The 25,415-nt window shown below is 44.6% G+C and overlaps 1 long non-coding RNA gene across 3 annotated transcripts in view; it reads left to right on the forward strand.

The window, feature by feature from the left end:
- The window catches only part of LOC139827492 (uncharacterized), a 34,917-nt gene extending 12,149 nt beyond the window's left edge, over nucleotides 1-22,768 (forward strand). For 2 of the 3 annotated variants that reach the window (XR_011738070.1, XR_011738076.1), the window contains 2 exons: nucleotides 15,262-15,380; nucleotides 21,794-22,768. This is a non-coding gene — a long non-coding RNA (uncharacterized lncRNA). Of the gene's footprint in view, nucleotides 1-15,261; nucleotides 15,381-15,680; nucleotides 15,819-21,793 lie in introns of those variants that run through there. The other variant, XR_011738071.1, reaches the window with a different exon arrangement.
- Nucleotides 22,769-25,415: the final 2,647 nt, after the last annotated feature.

Raw genomic sequence — 25,415 nt, forward strand, 5'->3', positions numbered from 1 at the left:
GTGATGCTAGTATGATTCTGTCATGTCCTTCAGCAGATACATTTTGTATAGACAGACCCTAGTACACACAGATTAAAGAACCAACAAACCGTTTTCTCCCCCTGCATGCAGAAGGAACTGTATGCAGCTTGAAAGTGAGGGGCGATGCTGGAAAAATGATGATCGAACTAGGAGGTTCTCTTAAAACAGATGAAAGAAAGCCTATTTCTTTTACAATGAGCAGCAAACTTCTGGGATTTATTCCTGCAGAAGGTTGTGGGTACAGGTACTACCAACTAATTCAAGTAGTGGTTGGATAAATTCATGGACAACAGGTTCATAAAGAGATACTTGGGGAAGAAGCAGGGTTGTACTCACTAAACTCCCTAGGCAGCATGTCCTATCATCATTAACAGTGATAGCACATGGGGTGAGGTGGGCTTTCAGGGTCTTGCCCCAGTAGCACAAATCTGATCTTTTTATGAACTGCATCTCCTCCTCATCCCATCTGCCAAGCCCGTGGCTCCAGAACCAAACCTACTTGTCACAGGGCTAAAAAGCTTCTTTGCTGGGCTTGCAGTAATCTACAAAACTGGAGGTGGCCCATGGAGAAATGGATAATTGGAGTCATTAGCATAAGGCATACTAGATCTGGATCTGGGTTAAGGGTGCTTAGACCTATCAGTATCATTGTCCAAAAGTTCCTATTCGCTGCTGTAGAAAAGAAGAGGAGGGACAGACTGTCAGACACACAGTTTGTCTATTTTTGTGTTCACTATGTTTGGCGAGAGCTGGAAATGTCGTGTATTTTCCAGAGCTCACACTATCAAATAATTCTCAGCAGTGTCACAAATAACGTTGTTTCAGGTCTGTCAGGGATTTATGGGCTAGAGCCAAAGACCCTTGAAATCGATATCAATAATTCCGCTGCTGAAGCTGAAGGCAAAGCTCCAACAGCTGTCAGGGGCTGTGTTTTTTTATACCCCCTCTAGCCGCAAGGAGGCAAGACCATCATAATTAGCTGCTAATTGAGAAGCCTGCATCTGAAAAGCACAATTTCAGAGAACAAAGAGCCAGAGAGGCTCATTTCCAGGGCTAATTAGAATTAATTCATAGCTATAAGTAGAAGGGCTCCCATAGTTCTGGGACTCTCTCTTGCCCTCTCCTGAAATTCTAGTCTAAACATATGTACGACAATCACAGAAGGCTCAGCGTGACTTGTGCGGCTCTTGTGCAATACAGAAATAGCACCGCTTGTTAAAAATTCTCCTGGTTTTCTCTTTTTTTTTCTGTTTTGCAGCCCTGGGCTATGTCTCCCTTTTGCTGCATCTCGTACCTGCGCTTGGGTATGAAACCTTCTGCCTTCACTGCCCCTGGGGGTTGTCATGGTGTTTGTCTGCATGGAGACTCCCATGCCACAGTCCTCACCCAGGCCTGCTGCAAGTGCCCAAGTGGCTCTGTTGCCTGCCCTTCCTCCCTTTAGTGATCTGTGTGCTAACAAGCAAAGTGACAACCCCCACACTTTTTCTATTAGTGCAGGAACAGAGCTTTTAGGAAGAAAAGAAAAAAAAAAGCTCTGCAAAACCAGGCTGCGCTGTCTGTTGCACCCTCTTGAAGATGGCTCAGGCAGGACTAACTTCAAGCACCTCCGTGAGCTGCTGGAGGCCATTTGTTTTTCCCCCAAGAGGTCCACAGGAGCTGTTTTCCTACCTGAACTGGAGCCCCACCAGAGTCTCTGGTAGCTCTTCAGGTGGTGAGGACAGAGGCTGCAGCTTCTATTCTTCCTGTGGTTTCTTAGAATCCTTCAAGAGCTGATTTTATTCTTTAAGGCCTACAGTTAAAAAAAAAAATAAAATCCTGTAAACATCTCTCAAGTCACAGAATCACAGAATCACAGAATGTCAGGGATTGGAAGGGACCTCGAAAGATCATCCAGTCCAATCCCCCTGCTGGAGCAGGAACACCCAGATGAGGTTACACAGGAAGGCGTCCAGGTGGGTTTTGAATGCCTCCAGAGTAGGACACTCCACAACCTCCCTGGGCAGCCTGTTCCAGTGTCTGTCACCCTCACTGAGAAGAAGTTTCTTCTCAAATTTAAGTGGAACCCTTTGTGTTCCAGTTTGTACCCATTACCCTACAATATTCATGTCTTACTTGAGATCACCATGTCTCTTTTGTTCGTGTTTAGGCTACCACTTGCCAGTCCCAGCACCTCTCATAACTTGAGGATTGAGTCAATGCAAGGGCACTCCAGTGAGAAAACGAACCATATCGTTCTCTTATGACAGCCAAAATTTTCAAAACGCCTCAATTTGTGTTGCTTCCACTTTTAGCTGTCCAATAGAACGTGCTTTTAAAATGAGCTTAATTTTTTTTCAGAGGGTGTTAAACAACTATCTCTGGAAGACTGCAATTACTTCAATTTGCATCAAGCTAGAGACCAGAAAAAGTGCAAGGTGATAATTGATCTGGAAAAATGCAAGATAACACATTCTCATTAGTGATGATCTTGTTATAGAGGAAGTGGCTTGCTGAATTCTGTTGTGCTGGCCTTCCTGTGTAAGGATGTCTAACAAACCTCAGAAACTTCACAGTTTAACTGTGGGTGTTGGAAGCTGATGCTCCTGAAGCAGACAAGTGGCTTAAATTGCAGGAAAGGAGTGTGTACTGCTCAGTAGCTGTGAGGTGCCTCAATTATGGCTCCAAATATAGATTAACTTCTGTAGCTTTCGTTATCCAAAACTGAAAATCTGGAGTGTGATACCTCTGCAAGTGTGTGCTGGGGCATATGTGAACAACATGTTGCTGAGTGCCTTGAGTACCTTTTAGATTTCCTGTTAAAGGAAACTGATTTTCTGAAAAAAGATTTTCCAAAGGATTTTCTGCCCACAGGTGGCCATCTGGGTTAGCAAATTGCAAGAATAATCTTTCAATTCTTTTCTACGTGGCTTAAGCAAATCCTCCTTTCTGTGCAGTGTATCTTGTACATTATTACACAATTCCCTTAGGTTCATTTTGGTGAGCGACAGCATCTACTGCTGTCACGAGACCAACCTGCCTTACCTTGGCTTTGCAGCCCATTGTGGAGAGGGGATCCAGCTGCCACAGTCTGTGCAAGCGTTAAGGCTTCAGCTGGAACCAAACCCCACCATAAGCACTCTGCTCACCTTCCACTGCCTCCAGGGCCCCAAGTCCTGGGGACATGAGCCAGCAATGTCCTCTTGCAGTCCAGAAGGCAAACCATATCCTGGGCTGCATCAAAAGCAGCATGGCCAGTAGGTCGAGGGGGGTGATTCTGCCCCTCTACTCCGCTCTGGTGAGACCCCACCTGGAGTCCTCAGTACAGGAAAGGCATGAACTTATTGGAGAGGGCCCAGAGCAGGCCACTAAGATGATCAGAGGGCTGGAACACCTCTCCTGTGAGGACAGACTGAGAACTGTGGTTGTTCAGTCTGGAGAAGGCTCTGGGGAGACCTTATTGTGGCCTTTTGCACTTAAAAGGGGCTTATAAGAAAGATGGGGACAGACTTTTTAGAAGGGCCTGTAGTGATAGGACAAGGGGTAATGGTTTTATACTAAAGGAGGGGAGATTAAGGCTAGACATGAGGAAGACATTTTTTACACTGAGGGTGGTGAAACACTGGAACAGGTTGTCAAAGGAGGTGATAGATGCCTCATCCCTGGACACATTCAAGGCGAGGCTTGATGGGGCTTTAAGCAACCTGACCTAGTTGAAGATGTCCCTCCTCATTGCCAGGGATTGAACTAGATGACCTTTGAAGGTCCCTTCCAAACCAAACAGCATAGCAGCTTCAGCCTGAGAGGTGGGACTTAACATTTCCATCTGACCCAGATGACCACACCTGCTTCCTCAAACTTCCCCATTGCACAGTTTTGCCACTGAAGGTTTACAGATAGCTTGAGTCTTCAGGTGCTGCATGCTAGGTAAAAGCAACTTGGCAGGCAGAGCTGGTTGTAGAGGGTTGCCCGACACAGTAATGCTCCTCAGTTATAAGGCAAAATAACAGCCTCACCTTCCCTTTCATACAGCCATTGCTCCTGCCCTGCCACCCCACACTGGTGCGGGCAGCCTGCAACCCGCTGCTTCTGACCTGGCTTGTGCTGCTACAAACCCACATGCTTCTCACCACAAGAGCCTCCAATTACTTTCTGAGAGGTTTCCATCAATTTCCTTTGCCTAACATCTGGATTCCCTGTGCAATCTTCAGTAACTTTACACTGCCTCGGTCCTGCAGGCAAATGGTGGTGCAATGGTTTGACAAAGTCCCACGCAGTTCAGTCTGGCTGAACACCATCATTTCCTTCCCCTTTACACATTGGATTCCTGCTGCATTGCCTGCTGTCCTACCTTCAGCTGCTGCTTGAAACACTGAGAAGTCACAGTGGGACTTGTCATTTTCCACTGGGGCCCAGTGGCTCATGTTTGCTGGATTTGTTTGCATCTGCAGTGGCTCGTGTTTCTTACATTAGGTCAGCAAAGCTCGATAAGGTTGTAGAGAAGTCTAATTTTAAAAACTTTAAAGCTCTTTTTATTTAACATCTCACTGACCTAGCCTGTAGTAGGGCAACCAGATGATAATAGAGCCAACTGCTTGTTGGGCACTGTTCTCCCCTTGACCTTAGGTCTCTTCCTCATGAAGGCATGAAGCATGATATCAAATGAAAACTCTTTCCTTGGATTGTAAAAATCTCTTTAACACCTTCTTTTCCTCTGCACTTTATGCAAAAATTAACTGACTGACTGAGATTAGGAGTGGAACCAGAGATAGTGAAATACCATTACAATGGTGCTGGGACTGCTTTGTACCTAAGTGATACCATATGTTGGCCTGCTTCTGGCAGTGTTTATTGTGTGACTACATCGGCTCAGTAGGGATCTGTCTGGAAAAACAGTCAGGATGAAAATGGATAGCTGAAGAGAGCTGCTCTGAGCAAGTGCTGAAAGAGCTGCTAAGGGGCAATGCCAGAACCACCGTCTTTGATGACTCTGTTTCCAAACCAGGCAACCTGCAGAATTGGTTATGACCAAGAAAGGAAGAAGACTGTTCCAAAATGCACTCAGGAGACGTCTTTGCTCCTCATTACTCAGTCTGTATGCAACGATGATCATCAACCCTGGAGATGGCACCCAGCCAGAATACCCAAATACTGCTTAGCATGACACTGTATGGCAGGAGACTGCAACCTGTAACAGGATAGAAACTGAAAGCTGGCAAGTGGCTTCAAGCTTCATATCTAACCCTCATCTGTCATATCAAGAAGTGTCCATAGATTTCAATGCTTGCATGATCCTGCTTTCTGTAGTACAGTCAGTCAAACTCTCTACACTCAGTCTGAAAACCAAAGGTGGCAATGACACAGTTCTCATTGCTAGCTTCAGATGTAGGCTTAACAACCAGCTTTGGACTGTTGTGAAGTAGAATAAATCCCAAGAAGTCCGTATAGTCACACACATGTGGAGGATGGCTGATACATCATTTATATCTCATATTATTGCAATTATAACATTTCTATCTTTAAGCAGTAGTTTTCTTGCACTGTTCTCTAATTATTTCTTGTTGAAGTCTTACATTTACTCCCTTTATAAGGCTCAAAATGTCCCAGAATCTGAAAGATATTTGATCCAATCCCACAGCTGCCATACCAACAAACATGTAAATAAAACAAAGATTCTGTGACTGAGGATCTCAAACAGTTGCGGGCAGGATTAGGGATTAGGGAAAGATGATTCTGCCATTGTTCTCCTAACCGATAAAAGACAGACCACTATTGTTTTGAATAATGCTGTTACCACACAAGCCTCAAGCAACTTAACAGAAGATCCTATGTAATCAAGAAGAACCGCTTCTGGATGTTGGCAATCTTCCTGTGAAGTTACTCCATTCCAAGTGCTCAAAAATCAGGAGCAGAGTGAGGGAGGCAGTATCTCTGTTTCTTCTTTTTAATTGAGAAAAATGCTTTCAGATTTATCCATTTATTTTTTCCTCTGAAAACTGTCTTTCCTTCACTGCATCTCTTCTGTCTCTGAGCTCCTTCCCAGCCCTGACACAGCCCCATGGTGTGCTGTGATGCTACATTGCTCCTGTCTGGTCAGTCACTCCTCCCCTCCCAAATCCAAAAGAGATGGAGAAATTATAAAAGCAGCTCCGCATGAACCCCCTCCCACCATGGCTTTCCATCCTACTCCTGTTCATCACCTGAACATGGCATCAGGCAGATTCATGTTTATAACAGTGAAAGCAGCCAAGCAGATTGGGTGAGATTACAAAGAACTTGAGGTAACTTTACGAGGTGTACTTAGAAATGCACACCTATATTTACTCTGAACATCATCTCTTCTATTGAATATTGCTGCATATTCAGAAGGAATTTAAAATGAACAAACAAACAAACAAACCCAACCAACCAAACAAGCAAACATATGAAAGAGAGAATCATATTTGTACAATGCATGAGCGTCATCCTAATGCAGATGTCATATATTAGAGGACAAAATGAAGGTGCCTGGCAACCCAAAACAGTCATCTGTATATTCAAAGGAGATTTAAACATGGGATTTAAAAGCAGCTCATCTCTGCAGGGTATCTGGATGAATCTTAACACAAACCTTACTAATTTGGCCTTTCAGGAACTCCCAAGACAAACCAACTGCTGAGCCCCAAAGCCTCTCATGGGATTGTGGTGGGATCACATGTGCAACACACTCCAAATATGACTGGCCCCATATGAGATTTGACTAAATTCTGCTGTGCAAGCCTCTGGGGTGAATGTGCAGAGTGAGAACCAGTCCATACCTTTGAAGCTGAAGTGGTGGCTGTTGGTTTAGAGCTGTAGTAGCACCTGGCTGGTTGGTGGGCATTGGTCTCAGGTGGGAGAAAAGGAGAAACGATCTACTCAGTGAAGCTGGAGCAATGAAGGGTGAGAGCCACCAGAGGGTTTAGAGATTGTGCTGCTCCATATCCAATACTATTGCAAGTTAAACACTGCACTGAGCAAGCTCCCATGAAGCATGCCTCATCTTCTTCCCAGCTCCACCACATAACTATCCATGTCCTCCCAGGGCTGCTATAGGCACCGAATTTGCCTTTAATAGAATTTTGTGCATCCAAGACCCTTGTCACACACAGTTTAGGTTGCGTTTTGGGAAAAGGCTCCAGGGAACTTTTAGGTCCATGCATGTCAGATGAAAAATGGCCATCTTTGGACATGAATTATTCTCCTTTTCTCCCTCTCAGAAAGCAAGTGTGTAAGCAAACCAGCTGGAGGTAAAGGCTGTGATTTTCCTTGCACTCTTCTAGCTAGGACCTCCTGTCCTTTTCCTCTGTCATTTAATGAAAAAAAAAAGTGCTCTGCTTCTGGTTGTTTGGCAGCTGCTCACAAGCCTGCATGAGAAGTGAAGAGTGATGTGCTGGGGAAATCTGACTCCCAGTGCGACAAGGACCTGCAAGCAAAAAAAAAGAAAGAACTGCTGAATATGTACAGAGGAGCTAAAGAGTCGCCGATGGACCCCTAAAAATAAAAACCCCACATTTGATATCCTTTAAGTGGGCAGCATGAGTAGTTGCATGAAATTAAGAAAGGGAAGTTATAGACCTTGAAATCAGGGAGCTTTTAGTAAGATATACTTTCTAATAGCACCCCAGGAGAAGAGCAAAAGATGTGTGACTTCATAAATTTAAAACTGGACAAGACAAAGCCCTAGTGAATAAACCAGAGTCAGTAAGTGAAACAGAGTCAATAATCCTGCTTGGGCATGGGGTGAACTGTTGGCCTCATGTCATGTGTCTTTTGCATTCCCCACTTCTGTGATACTAAAAAAAGTCTGATCCAATCCAGGGATTACACAAAGAATGCACTCCAACAAAGGGAAACGCATGGCCTTTCTACTCACCCTCCAGTGGCATTCAGGACCAGAAGAGGGGTTGGTCTGACTAGGCAGGATTACATTCCTGGCTGCGTCTAGCAAATACTATGTGGGTTAAGAGGAAAAATATATGTACCCTCTCATTAGAATATTTTCTTTGTGTTTTCCTGTCAGCCAGGTGTCAAATGGAGGCAGTGATGGCCATTGAAGCCATTCCTGCCTAACAGCATGTCTGAAACATTATTTCTTCCTGTGGCTGCACGAGAATGGGCTAGTCCCAAGTGCAGATCAGCAGTTAGGATATTAATAGTCTTATTACTTTGCACAGTCTGGTTTGCTTTAAAATTCATGGTGCAGTTAGACAAGGTTCGTTCATAACAGGAAAAGCACAGAGATGCAGGAAGACTGAGTCAGAATAGAGCTTTGAAATGCATCAAGCAACCATTTAATTAAAGAAGGGCACTCTAATATTGTGTTCCAAATGATTACTTATTTATGTACTCCTCAAATAGTGCTATTTTTAAACTAGGTTTTGAAGAGAAGACAATTTGTATTTTTACATGCAGACAGTCTTAAAGTTAAATGAGCTGCCAGCATAGCACTGCCCAAGAGGAGAAGGAAAAGAAAAATCCCTGTGTCAGTCCTGGTTCTTCTGCTCCCTCACAGCACCACAAGTGCTAGAGATCAAAAAAAGTACCTCAACTTCTGCAGGCTTGCCAGCTTCTCCCCATGGTCCTCCTGTGGCAGCTCATTGCCCGATGCTGTCAAGACACGGGTTTGGAGGTGCCTGGAGACCGGTGCTCAGAAGCCTGGGGAGATGGACAGGAAGAAATGCAGACATTTGAGGGGTGCCTCCTGGTGAGAAAGAAGGGTTTTGAACTTCTAAATTGTGGATATCCATGCGGTGTGATGCAGACAGGAATTTTGTCTTATGGTGCTGATATTAAATTAAAGGCAAACCTGGTGTTCAAGTGATGAGCTTCATCCTTCACTCCTCTGATATTTCTGCATGCACTGGAGTGGAGTGTGAAGTTCATCAGGGCCCCGTTTTATGCCCATTTTTTACTGCTCTGAGTAAGTTGCAAGGAAACAAAATTTTGGCTCCAATAGATGTTTGAAAACTTCAGTTTTTCTTAGGAGTGGAGCTGAGAAAGGCCTGTGTGGGAAGGAATGAATGTTTGCTGAGTTCACAAATAAATCTGAGCCCAGTGGCTTCTTCCATTTCCTTCCCTAACAAAAGGCTGGACCCAAGTGCCCTAAAGTCAAAGAGAGAGACTCTCATTGACATCAAAGGACATTGAATTGGTCCCAATGAAGGACAGTCTCAGCCAGGAACCAGCAGAAATAATAGCATGTGATGTACGTGACCAACTGCCACTAACCAGCCGCTCAGATTCCAGGCATTAAATACTGCAAACTGCGAACTTGCAAACAATTAATGAAAATGTGCCAAAATAATTCAAAGAAAAATATGTAAGGAAACTGCAATGTGTTTGTGGGTATTCCGTGAGCACAAAAATATGTTATATTTGTGGAATAAATTAGTCCCTGAGAAGTGTTCTTTCAGCTCAGGGTTGTGTGCAGTCAAGTCAGCTAATCGAACTAAAGCTTTTTTTCTCTTGCCAAAGGAAGTGGGTAAGTTCAGAGACATAGATTAAATGAGTTTGGTTCTGCTTTTAAAATGTGAGGCGCCAATTATATCTCATCTCAATAGTTCTCATCATTTTACTGCTATCTAAATGTTTCGGTTTATTCTCTCACGAATGCTGACAAGCTTTGGTCTGGTGTTTATCCATATCAGACACTGCAAAGCTCATCCAGTCTCTTATCTCTTTCTGATTAGATTACCGTAATGCCCTGCCGCAAGGTTCACCAGGCTGCTTCCTCTGACAGGGATTGCCACCACTGTGAGAGCATCGTGCGCGGGAAGAAATCCAGCCATTTTATTCCGGCCACATCATGCCCTTCGCTGGTTATAAACAAAAAGGATTAACTAAAAATGGGACTATCTGCAGCTGGGTTCTGGATCAATTAGGAAATGGGGTAACAGCAAGAGCAGGCATCTCTCCAATGTGGTGAGCAATATCTGTGCAGAAGCAGCACAGTAAAGGAATGAGGGTCAGGCTTAAACCTGCAATTCACACTTGGTCCTTTCTAGACAAACGTGTTAGGGCTGTGTGCGGACCGGCCTGTGCTTCATTTATTGGCTGTCTCAGGGAATTGAAAGGATCCATTTAACTCTTCCCTGGGAGGATCTGCACTTGGTGGCAAGCAGTGGAGTGGAGGTGGGCTTGTCTGTGTCTACGACATGGGATGGTGGCTTCTGATGGTGGTTGAAAAGAGTCTGTCAGGAGCTCTGGGGGTATCTATGGTTATCTGCATTCAAGCAGCCCACACCTCCAACAAGCCATGCAGAATCGGAAGTGAAGGAATGAAAGGGTTTTGGGGTGCAAACAAGCCAGCTCCAGACGAAGCCTCAGAGGCTTTCAGATAGGACCCCTAGAGGCAGGGAGCATGGAGAAAGATAGACCTATAGGATAAACTTCTCATTTACCTGCACATGTTGGCAACCACCACACCTGCTCAGTTGCAGGTTTGGGTACGAGGGTCACAGCTGTACTCACTAACACCTGGATTTTAGTTCAGCTTCTAAGGTGGGATAGCAGCAAGAGCCACACTGCTCCTGGGGCTGTCCCACTGCTGGCCCAGCTGCTGAAAGTTCCAGCTCTCTTTACAGGTGGGTGGTTATAAACAGGGGTGGTTATGAATGCTTTCAGATGCCAACCAGTTCTCGATCCTGACAAGCAAGCACCTCTTGCTATTCGAGCATTATGCAGTGCTCTAGAAACCTTCACAGACACTCTGCTAAAGACTGTTTTACATCAGGACACTGAAGCACACTGGATGACTTCTTCAAGGTCACACACAAAACCAGCGTGGCATAGACTGCAAGTTGCTTAAATCCCCAAAGATAACACATCTCCTTGCTTCCCTGGTGAGTCCCTGTCACTGAGCATCAGTCTTTGGCCCTCTTTGCCTTTCAGCTGTTCAACTGACCGCTGCTACTTTCTGCACAATTGAAATCCTGTTTTATATGGTTCTCTGGGTAGTGGTGTTATTTATAACTGCTCTTACCTTCAACTGGAGTGTTGTTTTTTCTTTTTTTTTTTTTGTTTGGTTTTTGCTTTGTTCTTGTGTGTGTGTGTGTGTATTTTTAAAGAATGTTCAGCTCATGATTACGCTTCAAGTGCTGTGAGCATCTTTTGTGCAGCAGGTGCTGCTCAAAATTAATTGTTTGCCTCAAAATTATACTCTCATCTAGTGATTTTCAGGTGCATCAGTTGTTCCATTAGGGCTGCCACTTCCTACACCCTTTTGGTGAGCACCACTTCTCTCACAGCCAGTCTTTCTTCACTCTTTGCTCCCCGTAATACAAACTATTTTCCGATTGCCAAGCCTTGCAGACCAATACCTCCCCTTTTTTGTCTGTCACAGACAAAAGGCTACTGAGTACAGCTCTAAAGCTCATTAAAGTCCACAGCATTGCTTGTTTAAATGCATTTTTTTTTTAAGTTACCGTGTCAAATGTGCTTAGCCTGCAGTATTGGGTTGCTGCAGCAGTGAGTGTCTGCAAGCTCTGCCATGCTTTTGCTGATGGTGGGTGGGGAGGTGCCTGGAGGGGCCTCCGGAAGGAAATCCCTTGGCCTGACTGCAGTGCCGGGGGTTTTCACATCTCTGTCAACCCTGGGGATGGCCTCTGCTCTCCCAGGCAGGCACCTTCTTTCTCACGTCTCTGAAGATGCTGTGGAGAAGAGCAGGCCAGTCTGGGCAGTGAGCCCACTGAGGGTCTTTCTGCATAAGGCAGAAGTGTTGCAGCAAACACTTGGCCTGAGACCTTGACCTGGCAACATTAGAGGAGCAGATTTAGCAGTGGGGATTAAGTGGGGCTTTGCCATTCCTCTCCATTAACACCATCCAGCACATGGGCGAGGTCACAAGACAACATGGGAAGATCTGCAGCTGCCCCCTTTGTAGCTGTATCCGGCTTTTACATCCAGCTCATGTACTTCTCCAGAAACCATGCTGGCCACTCAGTTGGGAATCTAAGTTCTTTAGTCCGAGGATGGAGTAAATACAAATAGAAGAAAATGCATATTGTCTCAGAATAGCTCTAAACATGATGAAGGTTGGGTTAGTCTGCCTGTAAGAACTGTTCTGCCCATCATGGTCTCCCACTTTTCAGCTAATGCATTGTATGGTGTGGTCTCAACTTCTCTCCCTCAGGATCCTGAACTTCTAGTGCAGCTTTTGATCTTGCACTGATGATAAGATCTGCCTCATACACTTGCTTTCAGCTTCTGGGAACTATCCAAGTTATTTTGCAAAAAGCACCCCATAGTAGACTTGCTAGTCACTGAGTCTTGGCTCCGCTCTGGGACTTGCATTACAAGCTAAACAAAGGTAGAGAGGAAAAGTGGGATTTTTTTTTACATAATAAAACAAGTTAAATCAGACCTAACAAGGTAAGGGCTCAAGTACATGAGAATGGCATAACGTAGTGACTCTGTCCCTCTTTTTGCTTTCACTGCTCAGGAACTATTTGGCTTCTTTCTTGTATCCTGAGCTCATGCATGTACCTAATATCGGCTGGGTGAAGTCTTCTTTAGCTTCTGTGTTTATCTTGTAGCACAACAAGGTGCTGGTTCTGAGTCCCTTTGGCTCTACTTACAGAGAAATACGAAGCAACAATAATTTTTGCTTTGCGTCTTCATGGTACAAAGGAAATGCTGCTTGCCACTTCTACTTGGAATCCACTAAACTGACTTCTAATGATGAACAGAGCTTTTACTGATGATAATTATTGCTCACTTAGCCTTTAGCATCTGGGTCCTCAAAGCCCAAGGAAGAGTCCATTTCCCAGACCATCAAACCATGCACCTAGATGGGATGGTGGGAGTCAGCCATGGAGGTGCACAGGACTTGGATATTTTAAATTTTCTTTTATTTTTCAGGGATTTGGTTGGTTCTTGGTTATTTGTATGGTTACAAGTCAGCTGCTCTTTCTACTCTACTCTCCACTTTCAAAAGCTTTGCTACGCTTCTCCTCACGGTCATCACTCATAGCAGTCATTGCTGCAATGTCAGTGTCTGCCTATGGCTGAGGTGGCTTCCAGGGGTTTTCCTGAGGCTTTCTTTTGCCTTCAGCAAGGACAAAGCTGGGCAGAAAGCTGTGTTCAGTGGCTTCAAGGACCTGATATGCAATTCTTTCATTGCAAATTAAATTTTCTGGTTTTTCATTTGCTAAGAAAGAATATCTTCGATTCTCAGACACTGCTGGCTGCCAAAGGTAGATTATCTGATTCAGCAGTGTTATTACCATTTTCTTCCTACCTCTGCTTTGCTTTACGACTCATTAGCTTTGTAAGAGCTCAAACAAGACAGGTCTCACTCCCTGGGAGCAGGTCAGAAGCTATTTGGTGAGCTTGATCACTGCTGCAGCTCATGCGGGCAGGCTCCCTCAACTGTGCTGCCATCTTTGGCTTATCGCAGAATCAGGAAAAAAAGAGAAATAACTCAGTGCCAGTGACAGAGAGTAGCAAATATTGCATGTCAAAGACCATCTCTGCCCCTAATGCTGTTGTTTTGGAATGCAGCCAGCTCTTCCCCCGCAACCAACCCTTCTTCTCACCTACGCTGTCATCTGCGTAGGTGAGCTGGTAACTGAGAGGGCTGTGACCCTGATCAGCAGCAGCAGCAATTTTATGGGACTGTAATTGTGCTGACTAGGAATGACCTCTGGTTTCTAGCTCTGTGGATGGAGAATCTGGTCTACAGTAGGTGTGGGAGTTTCTTTTTGGGGAAGGATTTTTGTAGGTTTGGGGTTTTCGTTTGTTGTTGTTGTTTAAATTCTTTTTTGTTTTGTTTTGTTTTTTTTTTTTTATTAAATCCAGAGGCTTTTGGAAATCTTTTGTCACTACAGGCCACAAAGTTGCATTTTCTTCACATTACTGAAGCAAGTAAGAAATCCAAAGGTGGCAAGTATTGTGCAAACACTGTAGCTAACGGCACACATGCAAAGAGGCTGTTCTGGTGGAAGGTGAGCACAGGACAATGAGGGGAAGAGAAAAACTTAAATGAATGAGATGCCAGCACAAACCCAAAATCTGAAAATGAGAACTTCTCTCTTTTTGTTAGGTTTTGGTGCTAAGGATTTTTTAAGTGCTGAGATAACCACACCATATAAAGTATATTCGTTGTATATACAGTACATACGCATATAAAGTATAAACCATTGAATTTTGTGTGGATTTCTTCTAATAACATTCTCATTTCATGGTTTTATAGTGTTTTAGTGGTGGGAAGCTGAGCTTAATGAAAGTAAGGCTCAAACTTACTCAGGTCACCTCAGAAGTCAGAAAGGAGGGATTTCTCGTGCCCTAGGCTAGTTTAATTCTCTCTCTGTTGCAGAGCTCCTAATTTCAGAAATATAGACAGAGAGTTTTCACTTGGGTTTTTACATAGGAAGCCACTTAGGCCAGTTGCAAGTGCTCTGGGAGATCTTGAGCCCTAGGCGAGCTCCTATGTCAGTGCCTTTGGAGGAGAGAGGCCAGATGGCCAAATAGCAAGTAGGGCATTAGAAAGCCTTAGGTTTAGTCTCAGGCTCTGCCACAAACTTGCCCTGAGCCTTCAGACAAACCTCTTCATTTTTTGGTTTAGTGTTTCTCATCTGCTGAAACACATAAGGCAGCTTACCATTTTTACTGGAGTGTTGGGAAAATTGATCCGTTCCTATTTTAAGTGTGCTTGAAACAGTTGATGCTAAGCTTTGTTAAAAAGCTATCAAAGACGAAAAATTGAGATACAAATCACATGAACTATAGCCACCTATTTGTATTATTATTGATTTCATTTTGCATTTATAGTGCAATTTATTCTAGAAGCCCTTGGAACAGAAACAACAAACTTTACATGATTCCATCCCAGGAGATGGCAGATCAGAGATCCTGTATCTGGCTGCACAATGCAGTTATATATAGAGATTGCACAATATTATCTCTCCCTGTACCCTTGCCTGGCTCACGTCTTAAGACCGTCAGTGTTACAACCGCATCGCTGCTGTTATTGCCTTTGTGCAAAGCCAATTGCCTGCCATCATCCTGTCAGGCACTTATACCTAGTTCTCCTAAAGTAATTTATATTAAGCTAATTTATATTACACAATGAGTACCTGACAGAGAAGGTACCCGCAGGAGGTTTACATGCTGTTTTACCTCCACGGTATTTAGCTGATCTACTGACAGGTATTACCTCTCCCCTTAGGCTTTGCCTCATTTACATACTTAGACCTTCAAACCTGCAACAACACAGTTACTCCAAAAACAACCCCTGTTTTTCAGGAATCATTTTGCTGTCCTCTCTGTGGGCTACAGGATAAGTACCTATCACCTGACTCTTCAGGAGCCCCAGCCAGTGCGCTTTGGTTTTCTCATTCTGTCTCCGATCAGTTCCTGTCCAGGTATGTTTGTGTTTCTATTTACTTTAGTTCTAGTTGTGTTTGCTCCTCTTTCTTGACTGAAGGTTTCTCTGGGAAACATGCAATTTGCTCAGCTTCTGAAGGTGCCAGCTTTTCACCATCTTCCAGTGATGGACCCAACTCCAATTGGGATTTTTGTCTAGTGAGTTAGCTGCTGTTTACATCAGTGGACTTATACTGGTGGAAGACTAACCTGATGATGGCTCCACCAAATCCTGTTAAGTTTCTGTTTCTGTAATTCACCTTCCTTGACTATTTTTCTTATATATTTTTGTCTTTTAGATCTATATAGTGCTCTGCTTGCTGGGTTCTTTGAGAGTGCTAAGGAATGGGCTAGCAGACAATCCCAAAAAAGATGAAAGCAGCTTCAAGTCATCTGAATGGGTTGGGAGGGAGTATACAACATGGCCATTACTTGAAAGAGGAACAGGGGTAGGTGTTGATATCTGGTAGCTAATATGGGGTGAGGGGTGGGGAATGCAGAGAAGGCATTAACTCCTCCTTTCTCCTTTTGTCCCTGATTAAGTCCATGCCAGGTTGTGATGCAAACTTGCATTTACAGACACAGTTCTGCCACGTAAACCTACAAAATCCCTTATAGAGCAAACATAATGAATCATCCTTCCTTCGTTGCTGTTGTGTAGGAGCTGAACACGCTCCTCTTCTTCTACCTTGCCCCTCTGCAAGGGGAGCAGTCAAAATACCCACTGAAATGCCCATCAAACTGGCTGTGAGAAATCTGACAGCCAAAGACATCTGGATGTGATGTCCTTACATGCTGCAGGTTGCAGCACAGGTCTGTCAGCTCAGGGAAAAGACTTAGCTGTCTCTTTCAGTTTTGACCTATTTGTGAGTAACATTTTATGCTTTCCCATATTGTCCTTCACCTGCAGCATGACAGCCTCAGGGCAGAGAGGGCTCTCAGCTCCCACAGGTGAGCCCAAGCCCACGGGTGCTGGACTTCCTGCCTGATCCCACGGCACTTCACTGATTTCCACAACAGTCAAGATTAAATCCTCCCATTTGCAAATCCGCTTTCCAGAAGGCAGCTTGCATTGCACAGCAGGGGTTGAGAATACCCTATAAAGTCCAGGCCAGCACTTAAGCCAGAGATGTACCCTTTATTTTTTTTTTCAGTGGCTTTTATTTTCTGCTCTGCAGAGTTTTCCAGGCTTTGGCTGACAATCTTACTGAAATAATTATGCGACTTTGAAAAAACAATTCATTTTTCACCACTTCCCCAGCACAGCCAGCTTTTTGTGGCTTTACAGAGAATCTCATGCTATTTGATGTTTTGCCTAAAGTTACATGCAATTAATCAAACAAGCTCAGCCTTCACTGAAAAATAAATCCCCGGTTCTGTCTCTGAGTCCAAAGCTTTGAGCTGGCCATGTTGCACATGGTGCGCTTTCGGCACCTCTCACCAGCTCCTTCCACTCAAGGTGAAGCCCACCAACACGGTCCAAGCCCTGGACACAGTCTGAGCACTGGTACTACACAACAATTTTCATTGTAGTTGTCTGCAGGGCTCCTGTGAATTAACACAATGAGGCATTTACCAGTACAATGCGACATTTACTGGAGGGGCCCGTGGGGTGTTTGTCGTCCCCCCTCCATGCACGTTAGCTCCAGCTGGCGTGGCACGTGCTCCCCGTATCACAAAATGCAGTCTTGTAACTGCATATCCCCCCCCATCCAAATCAGGGCCACCTCTGTCCTTGCTCACCCTGCCTAGGAGTGAAAGAAAAAACCAGCAAACAAACAACAACTACAACAATAACAACAACAAAACAACAACAACAACAAAATACACCCCAAAAAACCTGCAACAAAGGAAAGATTAAACCTTTCAAAAGGAAGTAAATTATTTGAATGAAAGTAGTTCAAGGAAATGATTTTATCGCTCTGAAATTTTATCCATCCTTTAAAAAATAAACAATCTCAGTAACTACTTTTTCAGGCTACATTTTGCTGGTAGTTTTTATCTGCAGAAAGGATTAGCTTATCCGTGGATGGAACGTGCTGCACACACCCTGTTCCCATGCAGATTCACGCAGTGAGGAGCTGCGTTTCCAGCTCAGCGCTAGGACATTTTTCTGCACCTAAATCAGATGACTGCAAAGACCATTAGAGCAGTTTATCGTCAGAATCTGCAGGAACATACTGTACCCAAAAGGAAAATGTTCATTGATAGGGGAAGTGCAAGATCTGTGATCCTTGTAATTATGTAGATGATCCTCTCTAGAGGTCTGTGGTATGTGAGCAGGTCCATACGATGGCTTTTGGCTGCAGCACTTTAATAGTCCACTGACATCCAGCTGTTCCTGCTCTCAAGTCCACTTGGCTGCAGCCCTGACTGGCACATCAGCACGAATGGTTTTGTTGCTCACTGGGGACATGCACAATGCTGACATCCAAAAGGCTCTTCAATATTAAACTGCTGCTTTTTCTGGGCAGTTTGTGTTGTGGCTCTCTTGAGATGTAAGAGAAGTTTTCACCTAGCAGGTGAGCACTGGTGGAGACACCAGACACATGGAGGTGACCGATTTTCGAAGTGAGATGGCAGTATGCAGGTCAGTTGCTTCCTCTGAAAATCTCCAGTCAAAACCTGGTCCAAGGAAGGATCGCTTGACATAAACACTTAGGTAAAAACAAAACCTTCTCCTCCCATAGCAATGTTTCTGCTTGATATGCAACTTGTGCAAGAGCTGCATGTTTTCCAGCATGAAACCAACCTCACTCATGCGCAGAGACCTTGCAATGCTCCACAAAAGAAAGTCACCTGGTGGTATTTATGTTATAATTTCTTGAAGGGCATTGCTGTAGTAAAAAAAAATCAGGAATCAAAAAAGGTTCTCCTCAAAGATTTGAAAGCCATAGCCCTGACAGGCACAATAGATGGTACAAAAATGTGTAAGTTTTGCTGCTGGTTTCTTGCCTTGCCAGGTGAAAGCCATCCTCTTCCCATAAACACTTGATTCCCATAAACACTTGATTCCCATAAAACCATGTCCTCACCAGAGAAGCCAGAGCATCTTAAGATTCCAGCACTGTAAACTTCTGGTGACCCCAGAGCAGCTTTTCGGTGGGGAATATGATCCATGTTGATCTTGAGGAAACTGTAGCTGTTTCCTGATAGTTTATCAAGGAGTTTAAAGAAGCATCCAGCTGAGTTATGCCTCTCTACATTCAGAAGATGATCCTGCCAGGCCCCACACCAGGACCTCTTTGGGCTGTACTTGTTTGTAGCAAGGCTCAGATCCTTCCCCTTAAAACTTACCCCTCTGGTGGGCAGGACTGGTTGAGAGTAAGGAAATGTTCCAGTTTTCCTGATAAGGACCCAGGGGAAGTGGAGAAAAAAGTGATTTTTGCACAAGGCCATAAAGGATGACTGTTTCAAATCTGGGAAACAAGCCTGGATCTCTTGACTCTCAGTTCTCTCTCCTTTTTGACAGTAACCCAACACACTTTTTTGATCTCAGGGAGACCTATCTTCAGGCAGGGGACAGCCAGGCTGACGCAGAAGGAAGCTTTGGTGGCTGCCTCTTGGAAGAGCTCATCAGGATTTTTTTATATGACTTAACACAGCTGGTTGCAGCACGGAAACCACAATGACTTTAGGCCTGCAGTTTTGATAGTGGAAATGGCCTGGACTAGCTTTTAGTAAAATTTTTACCCAAAAAGTTGTGTACCCAAAACCTGCATTACTTCCAGTGCAGGTTGTCTGAGCCTGATGTGAGTTTACCTGCGCAGTTCTTTCTGGAAAAAAGGTTATAGGATGTGAAAATGAGAATTTAAATAGCCAAGCAGAGACAAGGGGTAACACATTAAATGCTATTTGCCTGCTGTCAGGTAGAATCATAGAATGTCCTGAGTTGGAAGGGACCCACAAGGATCATCAAGGCCAACTTCTGTCCCTGCACAGGTTAATTCCAAAATTCACACCATGTGTCTGAGAACATTATCCAGTCTCTTCTTGAACACTGTCAGGCTTGGGGCCGTGACACCTCCTTGGGGAGCCTGTTCCAGTGCTCCACCACCCTCTGGGGGAAGAACCTTTTCCTGATGTCCAACCTGAACCTCCCCTGGCACATCTTCCTGCCATTCCCTCGGGTTCTGTCATTGGTCACCAGAGAGAAGAGATCAGCACCTGCCCCTCCTCCTCCCCTTGTGAGAAAGCTGTAGCCGCCATGAGGTCTCCCCTCAGTCTCCTCTTCTCCAGGCTGAACAAACCAAGTGACTTTAGCAGCTACTCATGCGGCTTCCCCTCCAAACCCTTCACCAACTTTGTGACCCTCCTCTGGACACTCTCTAGTAGCCCTCTAGGTAGCATTAAAAGGAGACAGAAAATAGAGAGCAGAGGCTTTCTGCAGTGCCAGGTCCCAGAAGAAGAGCTAGATATATCCTATTCCTACAGCATAAATTATAAAATTGCAATAGGCAGCTTCAAGTCAAGAATGAAAGTTGCTGTGCAAAACCATGGTTAGAAGATAAATTGCTGAAGGGCTAGTTGGATGTATGGAGCAGAAATCAGGATTTATTGGCAGGATATAGCCCATGCATGTATTTCATCTTCTAGCAATTATTTATATAGGGAAAGCTTAGCTGAGCTAAACCTGTTGTTGGAAGCCTACGGGATGAAGAGTTGCCCATCCAGGAGTGCCCTAGAGAGACGTAGTCTTATGGAAATGCATTCAATAGGGTTGATACATTTTCTCATATCTAGGAGGGGTGTGTGTTTCTGCAAAGAAACCACAGGTGAGCCATAGAGCAGAGGAAGGTGCAATGGCATGGGGGAGCCTGGCTGAATGGGCAGCACCCACGATTCCTTGCTCTCCCCACCTGATGGCAAAAGTGTGGGGCTGGGAAGAGGGTTGGGGCAGTGCCTGGGGGAACTCTGTGTGCTGAAGGGTACTGCAGGACAGGGGTCACCTCAGATGAAGGAGAGGAGGGTTTTCAGCGTTGTCGCTGTGCTGTGGGGAAGGAGGAGCAGGTTGTTGTGTATGAGCATCAGAAAAGCAGCTTCACTCCCCTTGCCCAGTTGCCAGCTTTAACGGGAAAACAGCTCTGGCTGGTAATAAATGTTTCATGTTCATGAATCAGCTTTTCATGGCTGCTCTAAACTTCTTTCTAAGCCCAGTGATGGCTGGTCACCTGCCCTTCAAGCTTTCTCAGTTGGGGGTCAGGGCACTCCATAAATTTCTCTCCTTCCTACACAATGTCTACATTTGCTTTGCAGCCGTGGCTCAGAGCAGTAGCACACGTGTCTCCCAAGTCACCCAGTACTTGTTGTGGCACGTCCCAGGGGAAGCGCTGCTCCTGACGGGGAGATGGTGAGGTGCCATGGAGCATCAGCTTCCACCCCTGGGAATCACAGCTCAGCCAGACTTCAGCCCCGGGACCCTGGCTTGCTCAGAGTGACACTTTTCTGATGGATCAGCAGTCCTTTGCCAACATAGGGGCTCTACTTTGCCTGTGCTGCAGATTACAGTGCTCAAAGCATTGAAACATATATATTTCTGTATGTATGTGTATATGCATGAATGTATATGAAGTCAAACAAAGAGTTATAAATGTGCAGTGAAGAAATAACAATCTGGCTTCTTTGATTAAACAGCTTGATTTATTGGGCTAAACAATAGGCTTACTACTCTGTGCTACATAATTGTTATTGGAGGACACATCTGGTCTCTGAGCAGAAATGCACTTTTGTGATACCAAAATATTCCAAAATGTGAGGAAGAAACAACTGTCAAACTGGATCTGTATATAAAAAAATCCATCCAGAAAGGTCAAATAAATTTTGAATGATATATACCTAAAAAAGGCTGTCAAAGAGTGTGGCTCTTCAATATTAGTGTGGCCAACCTATGACATTTATAGCTCTTCTCCTGACTGGCCACTGGAGGCTTCTCCATTTCTGTCAAGTACTGGCAGCTGCTGCAACACGATGTCGAAATAATTCACTCTTTTTTCCTAAGTTCAGGTATGGAGTCACAGCTACTTGAGATGCAGACCATGCTGGAAATCGCATGGAAATACGAAGAATTTGGCTAAGTACCTGAATAAACGCATGGGGCAAAAAGTCAGCTTCCATCCCGGTGAATGTGGAGGGAGGCAGAGCTCCCGCTCCTCAGCCCTTACTGCTGAATGTGGAGCTGGGGACTCAGAAAGGTTGTCTCATGGCTGTCAGTCCTTATCACCGTCACAAATGGGGGGAAAAAACTCAAACAAACTCACGACAAAGTTAAGAAGATTAGAGGGACTGAGCAGTGAGACCTCCCTCGGGTCGCTCTCAGTTTTTCAATGAGGCACAAAAGGGCCTTTGAAAGTATGCACTTTTTTTCCTGCTTGTTTTGCTACATTAGAAATTTAGATTGCCATTGTTTTCCCAGGAAGACTCAACTGATGGAGGACTTCCAGCAGCACAGGAGCACTGCACTTCCAGCAACCCTGAGCAACCTCCTTCCTCTGGCCATCGATGGCCACAGCCTTCATCTTGCTGCCCTCCTAGTCATCCTCATATCCAAACAATGCCAAAGGGCCATGTTTTCAAAGGTGACCAGCAATTTCCATCTCTTGGCCTGCAACATCCTAAAAGGAGGTGAGGTTTCTGAAAGCAATGAGTATGCACGCTATGGAAGAAGCCAAGTCTTCTAGAGATTCTCCAGCATGGTAGGCAGGAAGTGAGGCTTTCCACTCAAGTAACCTAAACAAAATTCAGACTGGGTACAGAATTCACCTTTCCCTTTGGAAGAATTTACTTGCAACATGCCTGGGAGGAATGTAGGACCTCCTAGTTCTGTAGGGCAGTGTATGTGTATGCTACGTTTAAGGGAAGTGTTTGATTGATGGACATTGGGAGAAGAAGTTTGTGTCATCTTTAAAAATTTACACTCATATGTCCAGATAACTTACATGGCAGACGACCACATCACAGAGGAAGTAAGCATCTGTTAAGACTCGTTTATTTTTCACACGAACTGGGGTTTTCAAGCTGCTGCACTCGTGTGCTACCAAGCGGCACTGTCACATCCAAGCATGCAAGAAAGCATGAGTCACGTCCCTTTGAAATTAGAAAATGAGCTTTATCTTAAAAAACCCATGCTGGTATTTTTTATTTTTCTCTCTGTGTATATATATATATATTGGAGTCACAGTTTGGAAGGCAAATTTAGATTTTTACAAAGAAATCACACATGAGATTTTTATGTAATACTGTGATTCCAGACAATGATGCCTTATGGGATCCATCATGCTGTGATAGTTGCAATTCATTTGTGAGACTTAGAGACTGGAAACTGGATACAAGATTGTCTTACAAAAACACAAACAAATCACAAAGATCCTCTGCTTTTCTTCACAGCAACAAAGAGCTTAATAAAGAAAACATGTTAATCCTGAAGCTGCTGTATTTTTTTCTTGGTCTGCTTCTTATACCAACCTCCATAACCTTCTAGTTTCCTCTAATGACATGAAAAAAGCATGAAGGACACTTTTTCTTTTTTTTTCCGATTCTTCCTCAAGTCCCTCTTTTCTGTATAAAGGAAGTTAACAAAACAACAACAAAAAACTAGTTCCAGAAGGAAACCTGGTTTCCCTGTTGCATGAGGTGTGGTCCTGTTTTGGGCTCTGCTTACCAGATCAGCAGCTCTTGGTGGTGTAGGAGAGGTGGCATCTCATGGGCAAGGGGCTGAACAGTGCAAGCAAAGAAGCTGGGATGCTTCGTGCCTCATTATCACAAAGGTACCATATACAGAAGCTGAAGTTTTTAACCTCCGTGTTAGTAAATGGGTGTTTCTGGGCATTTTTGTGTGCAGGTGCCTCAGTTCAAGAAAACTGACACACACCTGCTCATAATTTATTTCTAGCAGACAGTTGATACGAAGGAAAAACATGATAGTTTTCATTTTCAGTGTGTTAGGGCTTATCGCTCATTACCTTTGGAATTATAAATGTGTGTTTTCACCTATGGTAAAAATTTGGATGGAGAAACATGCTGAAATACTTTAAGATATACAAAATATAGGAAAAGGAAACATTGACACCTTTCTGAGGCTAACAGAGCTGCTTACCACCTGGTGCTGCATTCAACATGGTCAAACTGTTCCCCTAAAACCTGAAAAAAAACATGAAATCAGAATATGTGGAAACCACTGGGTGGAAACGTAAGGACCAATCCTGGAAATTTCACTTGTGAAATTGCTTAACTTAGAGCATGAGAAAAGCTCATAGGAGCTGAGGAGATCACACAGGAGTCCCCATGTGAAGCCCAAGGTGCAGCTCCATGCCATTTCAGTCCCCGCTGCACTGACAGCGTGGGGGTGGGATGAGCCACTAAGACACATCAGCACAAAACAACCCCCCCACTACTTGCAGGGATGTTTCTTGCTGGTGGAAGGACTGAAGGTGCACACCATGGGCCAGGCACACATCAGTGCTGGCTCATGGAGGAGATGGGAGCATGGGGATGGAGAGGGTAGCAGGACAGTGGCAGCCCTGGCTCAGACTGGCGGAAGACGCACCCATGGAGAGCAAAAAGCTTGAGGCTGGATCTGTATCTCCACCTCATGCAATGGGTTGCCCTGGGCACTGCACTAAATATATTAAGCAATGATGAATATACATAGTATAAGATTAAATCTACTTCCTAATGGAACTTTTCACTGGCAACCTTTTCTTCTTGTGCCTTTGAACTTTGTGTAGCTGAACAACCGCTTTTGGGTGGAACAGCTTCCCCATTAAAATATTTAGGGTAGTGTCAAAAAAAGGTTAAACAACATTCACACTATCCAGAAAAGAGCTTTTGTGGATAAAATTAGTGAAACCAGCTTCCATAAAGCTCTCTCAGGTTTAGGTCTTGGTCTTGGAATTTGGTTTAAAACAGCTGAATTTTCTTCCTGAGAATCTTGTTACAGATGGTTGGACTTAATGCAGGGGACAATATCCACAGTACAAGACTATCCCCTTTTTCTTGATGTTAAAAAAAGCTTCTGAAATCTATTCCCAGGCTGGATGAAGACCTCAGAAGAACTAGGCTCTCACTGCAGGTGCCAAATCCAGTGCTTTTTTCCCCAGCCTACCCTCTGGAAAGAGTCCAGCGCAGGGCAACAAAGATGATTAAGGGAGTGGAGCATCTCCCTTATGAGGAAAGACTGAGTGAGCTGGGTCTCTTTAGTTTGGAGAAGAGGAGACTGAGGGGTGACCTTATTAATGTTTATAAATACACAAAGGGTGAGTGCCACGAGGATGGAGCCAGGCTCTTCTCAGTGGCAAACAATGATAGGACAAGGGGTAATGGGATCAAGCTGGAACACAAGAGGTTCCACTTAAATTTGAGAAAAAACTTCTTCTCAGTGAGGATGACAGAGCACTGGAACAGGCTGCCCAGAGGAGTTGTGGAGTCTCCTACTCTGGAGACATTCAAAACCCGCCTGGACATGTTCCTGTGCGACCTCACCTAGGCGTTCCTGCTCCAGCAGAGGGATTGGACTGGATGATCTTTTGAGGTCCCTTCCAATCCCAAACATACTGTGATACTGTGATCTTGAAGGTGGAATAAGTGCCATTGCATTCTTTTGGTGAGAAGCAGCAGCTTCATGATGTGGCATTACAGGGATATTTCTCCACCCAAAAATCTGATAGCATGTCGAGGTCTCCATCTGAAGACATCCTTCCAGTGCCATCTTGCAGTACAGCGGTACAGTGGCACCAAAGCAAGCCTGGCCATACAGGTTGCAGCTCCCTGATTCCCCTGGGGATGTGGTGCAGCACCCTGACTTCTCCCTAGCCCTAGGTAGGGCCAGAAGCTGGTGGTGGGTCCTTGGAGAAACCAGGATGGCAGCCTGGGTCTTCTTTCCAGTAGAAGGCATTGAGCGATGAAGGTATGGTGAAAGGTGGTGAGGATAACCACAGTGTGGTCTTGTTGGTGCAGGATGGCTGCACTGGCCTCCTGCCCATGCTGTGATGTGAAGGAGGAGGAAAATGGGGGAATTACATAAGGGCTGAGATGGGAGG

This window comes from Patagioenas fasciata, chromosome 1 (genome assembly GCF_037038585.1).
Source record: "Patagioenas fasciata isolate bPatFas1 chromosome 1, bPatFas1.hap1, whole genome shotgun sequence".
NCBI classification, from domain to species: domain Eukaryota; kingdom Metazoa; phylum Chordata; class Aves; order Columbiformes; family Columbidae; genus Patagioenas; species Patagioenas fasciata.